The 14856-nt window shown below is 41.7% G+C and overlaps 1 protein-coding gene across 4 annotated transcripts in view; it reads right to left on the bottom strand.

Moving 5' to 3' along the window:
- The window catches only part of KBTBD11 (kelch repeat and BTB domain containing 11), a 32146-nt gene extending 24887 nt beyond the window's left edge, over window positions 1–7259 (bottom strand). For 3 of the 4 annotated variants that reach the window (XM_089531077.1, XM_089531079.1, XM_089531078.1), the window contains exon 1: window positions 7074–7259. The gene's annotated coding sequence lies outside the window, so the exon portion shown is untranslated. The remainder of the gene's footprint in view (window positions 1–7073) is intronic. The other variant, XM_089531080.1, reaches the window with a different exon arrangement.
- Window positions 7260–14856: the final 7597 nt, after the last annotated feature.

The raw sequence follows: 14856 nt of genomic DNA, 5'->3' as shown, positions 1-14856 counted from the left end.
CATTAGCTGCAGGATCCATTTCTGATGCAGTAGTAAAGGAAAAGTGAACATGAGCCTGATTTTTCCTACTCTGGGAACCTAGAAAAGTCACTTTTTGACTATCACTCCAAGAAGTCCTTCCAGGCATCATGGATATGTTGACTGGGAAATTCTGGATGTTACAGTTCAAAAAAGTAACTTTTCCAAAATCTTTTTATAATATACTCTGAAAGTAAGTCCTGTGTTCAGTAAGTTCCAGTGCCCTGCATGCTGGACTAAAAATGAGTACCACTGAGCCTCAGAGGCCTGTTTTTCTGAGCTAATATGGCTTAAGGATTGGTGCATGTTGCTACTCTCTCCAGGTAACCAGGCTAGTAAAATTAAAATCCATAACCACCTGAACTCACTTTAGGCTTCTACCAGTACAAGCTCACTTTTATTTATTTATTTTATTTTATTTTTGTAACAGGGTGGATTAGAACAGCTTTTGCCACCTTGGTCTCCTGCAGATGTTTTGGACCACAGCTCCCATCATCCCATCAACCACTGCTGGCTCAAAATGAGACAACCATGGAAGATGCTGTCTGACATCTGGAGGGGCATAGGTTGGAGAAAGCTGCGTTAGAACGTTGGTTAAATTCACTGAGCATGATCAGGAGACTTCAATGTGCTTTTGATTTCTGGTTACACCAGACTCGCTTACCTAAAATAAACCTAGATTAGTTCCAAACATTGTATAATTTTGCTTTTTGGTGGTGGTGAATGATTGTTTCCATGAAGAACAGCAATTCAATAGCAGAGGCTTGGAGTTGATTCACAGTCTGGTCTTAAGCTTAGATGTATACTATTTTTGTTAGGAAGGGGAGGCAGTCTTGAATCTGGATTTCCATGACCCAGTCAAATTTCTGTTACTCTTTATAGAAATAAGTTCACAAGCAGTATAGATGTTACTCATGGGTAACCACCTTCAAAGGGCCAGGGCCAGTTATGTTGCTGTGTGAGGCAGCATCCACTTAAGCCAAGGTGCAAAGTGCAACTAAGTGATTGTAGCAGAAAAGGCAGAAAATCCTATTAATATTCCTTGGCAAAGAATCCAGGTTGCAAATCAAGATTGACAATGAGTTAGGGTCATTTCACACTACACAATTATAGCAGTACGATTTCACTTTAACTGCTATGGCAACATCATATGGCATCCCATGGTTTGTAGTTTGCTGAGGTGTTCTAGCTCTCTGACTGAGAACTCTAAATTCCCCTCCCTAAACTGCAAATCCAAAGATTCCATAGGATGTCACTATGGCAGTTAAAGTGAAGTCATAGTGCTGTAATTGTGTAGTGTGAAAGGAACTCCTGTCAGGAATCATCTAAGTCCAAAACACATTGTAGAAATAATCCAGTTTGAGACCGCTTTAAGTGCTAGGGAATCTTGGGAAATGAAGTTATGGCACCAGACCTCCTGGACAGAGAAGGCTAAATGTCTCACAAAACTACAGTTCCCAGAATTCCCTAGAATTGAGCCAGGGGAGTTAAAATGGTCTCAAACTGGATTACTTCTGCAGTGTGTTTTGGCACCTAGGGGCTGAACAGGCCACTGCTTTCAGTGCCAGATCTGGGCCATGGCAACTACACACCACAGCTCCGATCTGGCCTTTCCATGGCAGAAAAAGGAGTCACAAAAGCAACTCCTTTTTGTGCCACAGAAAGGGTACATTAGCTGCCAGCGCCACAGTTTTCAGCACTCCTTTGGTGCTGTGTCATCTGGATGCAGCGCCAGAGGAACGCCATGATGCCACCTGCCATGTGTGGAGCATGCAGCGTGATACCAACATGGGGTCGGAGTCAGGGTGTGCATTGTGCGGACGCCATGCCCCCACTCTGACCCGATGCCAGCCTTTGATGCCAATCTGTTGAGGCTGCTAGTTAACCTAAATAAGTTCAAGTCTGCAGAGTCAGATTAACTGCATCCCAAGGTATTGAAAGAACTTGCTGTCATACTTGCAAAACCACCTGCCATCATTTTTTTAGAAATCTTAGTGAATGGATGAGGTGCCAAAGGAATGGAGAAGGGTAAACATTGTTCCTCTCTTCAAAAAAGACAAATAAGAAGATCCAGGCAGTCTGACATCAAAATGGGGGGGGGGGGATACTAGAACAGATCATACACAACTCTGTCTGCAAGTATTTTGATGACAATGCAGTAGTTAGTAGGAGCCAGCATGGGTTTCTCAAGAACAAATCCTTCCAATCTAACCATATATCTTTTTTTGATCAGGTCACTAGATTAGTAGATGTGGGAATGCTGTTGATGTCATTTATCTGGATTTCAGCAAAGCATTTGATAAGGTCCCCCAGTTTATTTTGAATAGCAAACTGACTAAATATGGAATAGATCTAAGCATATCCATATCAGATGGATCCATAATCAACTCGACAACTACAGTGCGCCTGCGCCATACGCATATGCATATGCTGAAAGCCGGGCGGCGAGAAGGAGCAGTGCATCCCATAGTAAACAATGGGGTGCGTGCCCATGCCGCGCACACACTGCCATGCCACAACACCACCGCATGCACGAGCCCTATTCATTTAAATGGGGCTCGAGCATAGGCGGAATTTGCTTTATACAGGGGAGTCCATAACAGATCCCCCGCATAAAGTAAGAGCACACTGTATTCTCAGATAGTTGTAACCAGTGGCTGTGCTTCAAACTGGAAAGAGGTCTTAAGTGGAGTGCCACTTGATCATGTCTTTCCACAGAGAATCCAGGAATGGGTCTTTCCACAGAGAATCCAGGAATGGCAATTTGGCAAGAGTTTTGTTTAAAAAGAACACCAAGCAATTTATCCCAAAATTCCCTAGATAAAGAAATAACTGGATTAAGTGTGTCATGCAGATAGATACAAAGAGTCAATTCAGACAGTCATGTGCTGCAGTTTCCATTTGTTTGTAAAATATCAATCAATATGCCATTGGAAAGAGGCTGGCAGCTTGTTACAAAATCATACTGGGCAGGTAGCAGATTTATTATTGTTGTTAAACATCCAAATGAATCACTAGGATTTATATTAATCTCGAGAAAGTATTACTGATTACTGTCATCAGGTTTCAGAGACAGAGGCCCTGTACAGACCAGCTTGAAAGGCCAGCCTGGGGGCAGAGTCGGGGCATAATGTTCTGATGATGCATGTCTGACTCTGCCTTCCAGGGCGCCCTGAGACTGCACCGCTCCAGATGGCACACGGTGTCATGGCGTGCCTCTGGTGCTGTGTCTAGATGACGCAGCCCTGAAGGAGAGCCATGTGGCCACACTGCCATGGCTATGGTGCCCTTTCAAGGGTGCAAAAAGGAGCCTCTTTTTGTAGCTCCTTTTTGTGCCCTTGAAAGGCCAGATTGGGACCATAGTGTGAGGCTGTCACAACTCCGAGCCAGCTGAAGAAGGGTGGCTGGATTATGGCATAAAAATGTAGAGGTGTGTCAGTTCTCAACTTTTTGTGTCTTGGAAAGACCGCAATAGCTGTGGTGGTGCGGCTTTAAGACACTCCTTTGGCACTGCATCATGTGGATGTAGCGCCACAGGAGCGCTGTGACACTGTATGCCATGTAGAGCAGTGCATGGCATCATGTCAGCCTGGGGGCGGAGTCAGGGCATGCATCATGTGGCTACCATGCCCCGACTCCACCCCCAGGCTGGCCTTTATGGCACGCACAGCCCCTAAGTTACTGGTCACATCATGCCATCTGGCAACAACATTGTGCACAATACTTAACAGATCCCTGCCCTGCCAAGTTTACAATCTAAGTTTCAACAGGGGATAATAGTGAACAGAAGCAAAAATAACAAGGGAAGACAATGTGAAAATAAAATTACATCTATTGTGGACTTCTTCTGAGGAATTAACTACATCTAACTACATCAATGAAGAGGTATGTTTTGAGGGGAGAATGCAGGCATGTTGGTTAGGAATGGGGGATGTTTAGTTCTCCAGATGATGTTGCATTGCAACTCCCATCACTCCTAGTCAGAATAGCCAATAATTAGAGATCATGGGAGTTGCTGTCCAACTATATCCAGAGGGCCTTATGATCCCTTGCCCAATTTAGGTGCAACCTGGGATGTTCAGCACAAAAGGAGCAGCAAGATAATATTCTGTACATATCTGAGAGGTAAAATATGCTTTTGTTTTGCTTTGGCTTTAAAGTATAGACAGCTGAGTCAGAGTAAAGGAGACTAGAATATATCAACTTCCTCTCTTACAAGTATCCATATAACTAATAATAATAATATCCAAATAACTGAAGTCATCTTCAATTCAATATTAACATTGCAAATAAAGAACTGTTAAACAATATCCTATGGCATTAAAGTGGAGCTTTTACTGCATAGATTTTTACACAGCGGGCATGAAAATCAAGTGCCCTCATCCCCGTCTTGGCATGCATTTCCTAAGAACTGACAGCCACCATGATGCAAGGCTATGATTGTTGTGTAACACTGAGAGTTGGGTGGTTTGGGAAGACTGTACCAGTTTCTAATAAAATACTTTGAAATCTTATGTTAGACATTTTTAAAGTCAGCACACTAGCTGGGGGAGTGAGGAGAGAAGAGAGGAAATGCTGCAAAACTGCTCAGCATTCCAGCAAGCCACATAGAGAGAAACTGACATTAAAATGATAACCCCGCCACAAACCTTGCAAGAATAACATTACCGTGCTGTGTCTGTTTTTCAGCTTAGCGAGAGAACCAGAAAATATGCCTGCGCATGGAGGAGAGCATGCTCAGTGCCAGTGAGGTCTTACTGTACAGGCTGGGGGCAGTGAAGTGGATTAATCAGGACTATGGGAAGATCAGGGGGGTGAAAGAGAGGAAGCATGATTAGAACTGACATAGTTCCAAATCTCCATTAGCAAACACATCCTGCTTGTTTTCCTGGCTGGCTGGCTGGCTGGTGCACTTTCTCTCTCTCAGTCCCCTCTGCTCCCTGGGTACCATGCCTTCATAGAGCGGGATGGGCGCTTTGTTAACTGTTGCATTAGAGAGAATCAATTACCACATGAAATACTGGACAAGCCAGCGAGATCTTCAACTCGCCTTTGCATAATGCTGGAAGCAAGATACTCAGTTGCTGATGTGTGCCTTCAAGTCGTTTGGGACTTTATGGCAACATCAATCACTCTCATGCTTTTGGGCAGAGGAGAAAATGGCAAACAGAAGAATAGAAGGTTGAATTGGGCTTTAGGAATTGTTGTTGTTTTTGTGTGCCTTCAAGTTGTTTCTTATTTATGACAACTGTAAGGCGAACCTATCATACTTACATTATTATTATTATTATTATTATTTTAACATAACAATTATTGTTGTAGAGAGCCAGAGTGGCATAGTGATTTGAGTGTTGGACTAGGACTCTGGAGACCAGGGTTTGATTCCTGGCTTGGCCATGAGGCCCACTGGGTGACCTTCTGAAGTCACACACTCTCAGCCTCAGGGGAATGCAATGGAAAACCCCCTTTGAACAAATCTTCCCAAGAAAATCCCATGATAGGGTTGCCTTAGGGTTGCCATAAGTTGGAAATGACTCGAAGGCACATAATATAATATAATTACACAACACACATTATTGCTGTTCTTGTTATTAAAAGGGCAGGATCCAAATCCAGTCTATTCCTGCCTCTTGTCTGCAGCAAAGCTCCCCAACTGCTTTTTAAAGGGGCTTTCTATTGCTTTAAAATGTCCAACCATGTTCAGCCTGGTACCTTTCACCCACCTTTCCATAATGCTTGCAGAAAGTGCATTATTATTATTATTATTATTATTATCATCATCATCACCATCAGAAATAAATAATTAAACATAACTATGATTATGACTATTAATTTAACATAACCATTATTTTCATTGTTGTTATTATTGCTGTTATTATCAATTTAACATAACCATTGTAGTAGTTGTTAATTTAATAACTATTACTGTATTATATTCTAGTTATATTATATTATATTATTATATCACATTGTATTATATTATTATTATTATTGTTATTAACACTATTATTAATAATGATATAATTATATTATATCATTATATTATATCATATCGTAATATTATTGCTAATTTAACTATTATTATTATACTGTCATTATTATTTTATTTATTTTATTTTATTACTATTATATTATAGTACTATATTATAATATTGTATCACATTATATTATGTTATTAATTTAAGTATTATTATTATCTTACGGTTATTAATTTAATGCTGTTATTAATAATTATATTATTATATTATCATAAAGTAGATATAAATGTTTTGTCCGCAAAACATTTTCAAGAATTCAAGAATTATATTATATCATATTATAATATTATTGTTAATTTAACTATTATTATTATTATTATACTATCACTATTATTTTAACATATTTATTATGCTTTATATTATATTATAATATTATATTGCATTATATTATTAAATTATTATTTTAACTATTATTATGTTTTCGTTATTGATTTAAGATTATTATTATCAATTATAGTATAGCATAGTATTATATATATATCACATTATCTTATTATATTATTAATTTAATTATTATATTGTCATTATTGATTTAACATTATTATTATCAGTTATATCATAGTATTATATTAGCATATTATATCACATTGTATTACATTATTAATTTAACTATTTATTATTATTATAGTATTATCATATTATATCACATTTATTATTATTATAGTATTATATTACCATGTTATATCACATTATATTACAATATTAATTTATTATTATTATTATTATTATTATGCTGTTGTCATTTAACATTCCTCCTCCTCCTCCTCCTCATGGTTATTTTACCATCGCTGCCATGGCTGGACTTCTTCTTCTCCCAAGGGCAGTCCACCCCTGCTGCCCTTCCTCTCTCCCAGCCTCCCTGCTCCTTCCAGGGCCTTGCGATCAGCCGAGGCAAAAGGCAAGGCAGGCAGCAGTCCCTTTGCAGCCTAGAGAGCGAGAGAGAGAGAGAGCGAGAGAGAGGGGCCTGGGCCAGGAGAGCAGCCAGGGCCAGGGCCAGGGCTGGGGAGAGCCACCTACCTCACCTGGGTCTTCTTCTTCCCTGCTTCAGGAGATGGGCAGCAGCAGCAGCAGCAGCAGGAGGAAGAGGGGGAGGATAGTGCCTCTGCCTCGGCCACTTGGCTGGGATGTGTCGCAGGGGGACCCAGGGATGATGATGCTGCTGCTGCTGCTGCGTCTGGCTCCAGCAGCCACCAAGCCAGGCAAGGAGGCAGGCAGGAAAGGAGGGGAGGCAGGCAGGGAGGCAGGCAGGGAGGCGGGCCCTGCTTGGCTGGGGAGGGGGCTGCTTAAAGCTGGGTCCCCCTTTGGTTAGTCCTCGTCCTCCTCAGAGCAGCCTCAGGTGGGCAGGCAGCAGCCTCTCTCCTCTTGCAAGCGCTCTCTCTCTCTCTGTGTGTGTGTGTAAGAAAGAGAGGGAGGAAGGCGAGTGTGTGTCTGTAGGAAAGAGAAGAGACCCAGCAGCGGAACTGTGTCTGTGTGTGAGAGTCTCTGGAGCTGAAAGAGAAGAAGCCCAGCATTATCCTATGAAGTGTGTCTGTGTCTGTGTATGAGAGAGAGAGAGAGAGAGAGAGATTGAGCGTATGTATGTATGTGTGTGAGAAGTTGGGTGACAGAGCCTGTCTGTGTGAGAAAGTGTGTGTGTGAACGAGAGAGAGAATGAATGAGCCTGTGAGAGAGACTGGGTGTGAGTGTAAGCGAGAGTGTATCTGTGTGAGAAGTTGGGTGGCAGTGTTTGTGAGAAAATGTGTGTGTGTGAAAGAGAGTATGAGTGTGTGAGAGTGTGTTTGAGTGGGAGAGTATGTGTGTGTGAGAGAAGCTGGGTGACAGAGTGTGTGTGTGAGAAAGTGTGTGTAAGAGAGAAGTTGGGTGAGAGTGTGGGTGAGAGAGTGTGATTGGGTGAGAGGGGAAGTGTGTGTATGTGTCTGTGGGCGAGAGAGAGAAGTTGGGTGACAGAGTGGGTAAGAAAGTGTGTGTGTGTGTTTGTGTGTATGTAAGGGGAGGGTGCCAGCTGAGTGTGTGTGACAGACATGGAGAGGGTGGTGGCTGGCTCTCAGTGCTGAGGGAGGCCTCTTTGTTTCCTCCTCCTTTTCCAGGGCATGTCCCAGGCTTCTCTCCAGGAGGAATTCCAAAATGTCCTCCATTTGGGGCAGGACCAAAACACATGGATTTACATTTATATGAATGTATTGAGCTTTTATTTTGTAATGCCCTACGTTTTTTTCCTTGAAGGTCCTCCATTTTGTGGTGCCTTGTCTTCCTTTGCGGTGGTGAGGACATCTGCTCAACCTGACCAGGAGGGGAAAGCCCACTCCCCACCCCTGCACTGCCCTCTTCATCAAGGGGCTCGCTCTGAAACATGCACAAAACCAACAACAATGATACCCAAGAGGTGCAACTAGATTCCTCTCAGTCCTTTTTCAGAGGCAGCTGTTTCCTGGCCTTCTGGCTCCCACCTTTGTTTTCTTTAGTGCACCAGAAAAGCAAATATGGGCAAACCTGTTGTTACCTCTAGTGCCTAATACTAGCAACTTGTCCATCAGCAGCAATCACTATTTCTTTCCAAAGTGTCTTAGCTTGCGAGCAGAGGCTGGTGCACAGTTTACCCTTTCAAGGTAGCATACTGTGTGCCTTCAAGCCCTTTCCATCTTATGGTGACCCTAAGGCGACCCTATCATAGGACTTTCTTGGCAAGTTTCTTCAGCTTCCATCTCCTGAAGCTGAGAGAGTGTGACTTTCCCAAAGTCTCCCTGGAAGTTTACATTGCCCATGCAATTCGAACCCTGATCTCCTGGTCCAACAGTCAAACTAGTACACCATGCTGGCCCTCAAGATGGCAGGAGAAAACAACAGGGGTGGCGGTGGGGGAGAGGTCTTGGAGCAGACTGCCACGAAGCCCCCCATCAGTGCAGGATCCAACTTTGCTTGGAATCAGGCCAGCTAGGCATTGCAGTTCTTTCCCCAGCCCTCTTCATCCCTCTGCCCAACTTACCTTTGCTCATCCAATCTGCAGACTTGCTGGCAAAAGCATCAATGTGTCCCTGGATCCCCAGCCATAAGGCCCGAATGGGAATACGTAACAATGGTTGCAGAACATTTCAGTCTTCCTGGGTTTTCCATCTTGGACCTCAGAATAGCAGTCCTAGTACCAAAAAAACTACAACGGAAGGTTGGACAGAGAAATAGCAGAGTTGGAATATATCAACAAATGGCAGTCCATCAGCAGTGTGGCTGGACAGAAACAATTGTTTCCTGGCACACTTGTTGTTGTGTGCCTTTGGCTAATGGCAAACCTAAGGCGAACCTATAATAGAGTTTTCTTGGCAAGATTTGTTCACAGAAAGTTTACTACTGCCTTCCCTGAGGTTGAGAGTATGTGACTTACCCAAGGTCATGCAGTGGGCTTCATGGCCAAGCAGGGAATCCAACCCCGATCAGCAGAGTCCTAGTCCAACACTCAAACCACTACTCCACACTGGCTCCCCTCCTGGCACACTACACTCATTATAACAATAGTTAACCCCCCAGTCTCATGAGGTCTCTCTTGGCTAGTTCATCATGTCTTCTTTTTGGTTTCCACACTAATTCCCAATACATATTCATATGGTTATCCACTCATCTTGCCTTTGTTCCCCCAATGACCATTGTTAAAACTGAACTTGTCAGCTCATCTCCTCACCCAGAAAGTTTTGCATTCCTATGGACATTCCCACTCACAAACTCTCCCTGGACTTTCTACTGTACCTCATGCATCTGAGGAGTTAGACTCAAATCTATGAAAGTTCATGCTCCCAGCTTCTTTCTCTCTCTGGACTTTTTCACACGGGGACCTATGTGCTTCTATCCTGAAAATGGTTAAAGTGTTGGCATCCCAGAAAAGCAAGCAAATTCGCTAATGCTTATCACACAGAGAGCACAACAAGGGGTTAAAAGCACATTACTCAGGCAAGAAAGGGGGTTGAAAGCAAATTTGGCTTTGTCAGTTTTGCTAGAACTCGGTATAAGGAAACACAACATTTGAACAGTAGCTTTTAAATAATTTTAAATAATTTCCTAAATCCCAGCAGTAAGACCTACCACAGAAAATGTCAAGTTTTAGAGGACAGATCCACATTCGCCTAAAGCACAAATGGGCAAGTGCCAACGGATGCTGGGAGTTGTAGTTCAACAGCATCTATAGGGTCATAACTTCCCATGCTTTAAAACATGCTGCCTAGAACACAACTTCCAGGGTGGGACTTTGCATGGGGATAGATGTTCCTGAACAGGTGCTGTGACAAGGGTAGTTTGAATTTGGCACAGAAACAACTTCAGAGCTGGAACATGGTGGTGTTATGTGCTTTTTGTATCCAATTCCAGACAAGAAGTAAGGTAAAGCATATTGCTAACTTGCAGAGAGCCTCATCACAATATTTGTTTCAGTGTCACCCTCAGTTTCCATTTGTATTCATCATCATCACTGCTGGCATTCCATGTTTCTGGTGATACTGATATCCCTTGATGTGTGTCTTAGGTGTGCTCTTTTGTGCCTGAAAACATAGTAGGCAAACTGTACTGCTCTCCATTTACACATGGGAACAAATGAGGAATGACAACTGACAATAATGGGAATGACATGCCATGGTTGTGGCTATATATGATCCTTGACAGGTAGGCACCAATTAGGAGTAAGATTACAACAGGGATGTTACAGTGTAACAAGAGACAGAAAATGATAATAGGAGTGGCATTGGAACAGCCCTAGCATTACAATAATCTTTGCTTCTAGTAGGTTGTGTTTTGGCCTTCTGTAGACTAGAAGGCTAAAGTAAAACATTAGTTATCAATTACCCATATCCTCCCTCCTTTTTTAAATGTATGACATCTTCTCAAAATGGAACAGAAAAAGAAATTCAATCTTAATATATACTTAATATAATTGTCTTTTTGACCAGCAGGTCTAACAGTTACTGTACAATGGCTTAGACTATCCTCACTTTGGGGTTCAGAGCGATATCTTTACACTGTAGGATCCTGCCCAGTTCCTTCATAGCTGCCCTTCCCATTCCGATTCTTCTAATTTCTTGGCTGCAGTCTCCATTTTGATTAATATTTTATCTAAGATATGAGAATTCCTTGACTGTTTCAATGTCCTTATTATCTAGGATGAATTCTTGTACACCTATTATTTTTGTTTTCGAAATGGTCAACATTAATCCTATCTTGGCACTTTCCTCCTTGACCGTCTGCACTAGTGCTTCCACTAGTTTGTCGGTGTCTGCTGGTAGTATTGTGTTGTCTGCATATCTTAGGCTGCTAATGTTCCTTCCTGCAGTCTTCACTCCTCCTGCCTTTGAGTCCAAGTCTGTGCTGTGAACAATTTTTTCTGCTTGGACAATGTTTTCCGCTTGTCCCGAATACAATTTGGCCTACTTCTATCTTCTCTTTCTAGGACAAGACAGGAGGATGGACACCTATCAGGAGAGACAGCAAATATGCGCTCCAATCACTTTAGACTCCTGGGTGTTTACCTAATGTACAGTGACAACCTATATATGGCTATTCAAAACTAGGTTGCATCAAGTTCCATGGAATTTATTTCCTGGTAAATATATATAGGGCTGCAGTCATGTAGGCTGCTGCCACACTGCAGAGTTAATGCAGTTTGATACCACTGTAACTGTCATGGCTGCATTCTATGGGAATCGTGGGATTTGTAGTTTTATTGTGGCATCAGAGGTCTCTGACAGAGGCGGCTAAATATCTCACAAATCTACAAATCCCATTGCATTGAACCATGACAGTTAATGCAGTGCGAAACTGCATTAATGCCGCTGTCTAGACAAAGCTCTAGTTTGTACATAGAAAACCATCAGCTGAACACCTTTTCACCAGCATTTTTTCCAATGTCTCACAGCATTCTTCTTCTCCTTTCTTTCCTTGTTTTCTCCTTTAAATCTGTTCCAACTTCCCAACAAGAGGACTGAACCATGGCTTGCCGGGGGGGGGGGGGGGGCGGACCTGTAAAGTTATGGTTGCTTTTCTATGCACTCTGATTTTGAACTTTGTCAGACTTAATTTTAGTCACAGATAGGATTTCATGTAACTATTAATTTTTGTTAAGTACAGGTAATAAAAGCAATTTGAAATATTGATTAAACTTTTGTTTATATTAGGAGAACATTATGATTTTAATATAAGGACATGAACATTAGTGTCCACATGCCATGGGTACAGTGAAGCTGCTCATATTAATTACAAATGCTGATGCATTGATATAACAACCATCCAGCCAAAAGAGTATAATTTGAATTATGTAACTTTGGTTTCAATAGGAAAGACCGAAGAGAAGAACACATCACTTTTCTCTGTTGAAATTAATGGAACATTAAAGCAGCTTGCATCTTTCTCTAAATTAGCAGTCCCATTATTTATGAGTTATAGATAACAGCAAAACTTTGTACAAAACCTTGTACTCTAAATGTGATTTAAAGACCTTTTAGCACCACAGAATGCAGACATGGTTGGAATGAATAAGTTTCTCCTTCACACACACAAACGCACAATGTTCAGAGATGGATAACAATGTTTAAGTAGAAAAGATAGGGACAGTACTAGCAGGCTCTGAAAAACCATGAAGTTCGCAGATATATAATTTATTTGGCATGCAGGGGGATCTGAAGGCAGGAGGAGGAGAGCCCATCCATAGAACCTAATAAAACATGAGTGTGATTGTTTTTTGTGGGTTTTTCGGGTATGTGGCCATGTTCTAGAAGAGTTTATTCCTGACGTTTTGCTGTCATCTGTGACTGGCATCTTCAGAGAAGAAGAGCCAGCCACAAAAGCCAGCGAAACGTCAGGAATAAACCCTTCTAGAACATGGCCACATAACCTGAAAAACCCACAAAAAACTATGGATGCTTCACATGAGTGTGATTGTTTGAGGAACGTGATGGAAAACTGGGTGGGAGAGAAATGGAATATGCAGATTTACTATGCAGGATGGTACAGTTGGTTGGCCAAAATATACTGCAAAATATACTGCAACATTTCTACTGATATAAACTGAGCTACAAATTGAATCGTATTCCATACCATCAATGAAGGCAAGTCCATCCACATTCTTGAATATAGGTTTTACTAATGTAATTTTTCTGGATGATGCCTCAGTATATTTAGGCCAGGTGTAGAAGTGCCTGATAGCCACAGTGCAGGATTGTTGTTGTTATGTCTTCAAGCCATTTCCAACTTATGGCAACTCTATGGCAAATCTATCATGGGGTTTTCTTGGCAAGGGTCATTCAGAGTGGGCTTGCCATTGCCTTCCTCTGAAGCTGAGAGAGAGTGTGACTTGCTCAAGGTCACCCAGTGGGTTTCCATGGTTGGGTGGCCCCCATGCTCATAGTCCAGCACTCAAACCACTAAACCACACTGTCTATCCACACCTCAAGATATGAATGTATTAATAACTTTTCCAACACCACAATGGTGATATTCTCCCCAACCCCCATAAAACTAGGACATTCTATGATACTGAAAAATTATCAAGTAAAGCAGGGGAAAAAATCTTGTGGCACCATAAGGGATAAAACCTAAATTTGGTTATTAACCTCAACCAGAAAAGACCCATTGAATCATTTTCTGAATAAACCACCACTTATGTAAACCCCATTGATTCAATAGTACATTCCTGGTTGGAACTAGCAACTGGATTTCAGTGTAACAAATTTACATGTAACAAATTTATTGACTATATGCTTTGACATAATATGTTTGTCTACAAGTTGAAACAGGGCCTTTTCTTTTTTTTGGCAGCAGACTAAAACAGCCACAGCATTGGAAAATGTATTTAACACTTCCTCCATTGATGACTATACTAAATAATACTGTATATATGTTAAAATGTATTAAGATAGATTTAGACAACCAAATTCCTGCCTATCCACTCATGTTCAATTTGCATGGCCAAGAACTGTCTGTATTTTCTTGGCAAGACACCTGTCTTCTCTGATCTTTATAAAATGTATGGATCCATTGGACAAGATTTTGCCATTTGTATACCTCCACACTGGGAGGAGGAGGTTGAACTTTGAATAGCTACTAAAGTACAGAAAAGGTAAGGAGTTGTGTGTGTGAGAGAGAGAGTGATAATTTTACTCTGCTGGGATTTCTAGGGCACTGACAGATTAATGGCTGTAATGTACAAGCCATTTATTCTGCTGTGTTTAGGAGTACTGCAAAAGGACTGCCAGAAAGCAGCTTTTGAATAAGTGGCATATATGGGTCAAACTCCATTTAGCAGAGGTAAAAAGTCTGGATGAAACTGGGATGGGAATAATGTGGCCCTGTGACTATTGTTGGGACTGTAACTGTCATTTCCCCTTGTCACTGGTTGCCCTCGCTAAGAGTGATAGGAATTGCAGTCTAATAAGAGCTGCAAGGCAATGTATTCCTCATTCTGTGTAAAAGATTTCACTCTTATAACTGAAACTCTGTTACAAGGCAGTTTTGAAAGCTGAATGCATTCTTTCAAAACCATCTACCTCAAAGCTTGTTCTACTTCCTCTTCCCCTTTCCTCTTGATCCATGATCTCTTTTCAGCATTGCTGTGTTAAGCACAAGCCTGGCATCAGTTCTGGGGAGCCTACCAAGGGTGAGAAATTATGGGAGTTATAAGCCTGAAACTTCTGGAAGACTCCATTTTCCACATCTGCAGTAGACTTCAGGAAATTTTTCTGGAGAAGAGTGTTCCTTTCTGGAACTCCCTAATATATATTTCAACCCACCAGCCAACCGTGGCTGGAATCCTTAGAATGTACTTTTTATGTAT

Source organism: Sceloporus occidentalis, unplaced genomic scaffold, assembly GCF_023333645.1.
Source record: "Sceloporus occidentalis isolate IW3139 unplaced genomic scaffold, rSceOcc1.0.p SCAF_6, whole genome shotgun sequence".
Taxonomy (NCBI): Eukaryota; Metazoa; Chordata; class Lepidosauria; order Squamata; family Phrynosomatidae; genus Sceloporus; species Sceloporus occidentalis.
Note: the sequence above shows the minus strand (reverse complement) of the source record. Positions and strands in the feature narration are given on the sequence as shown.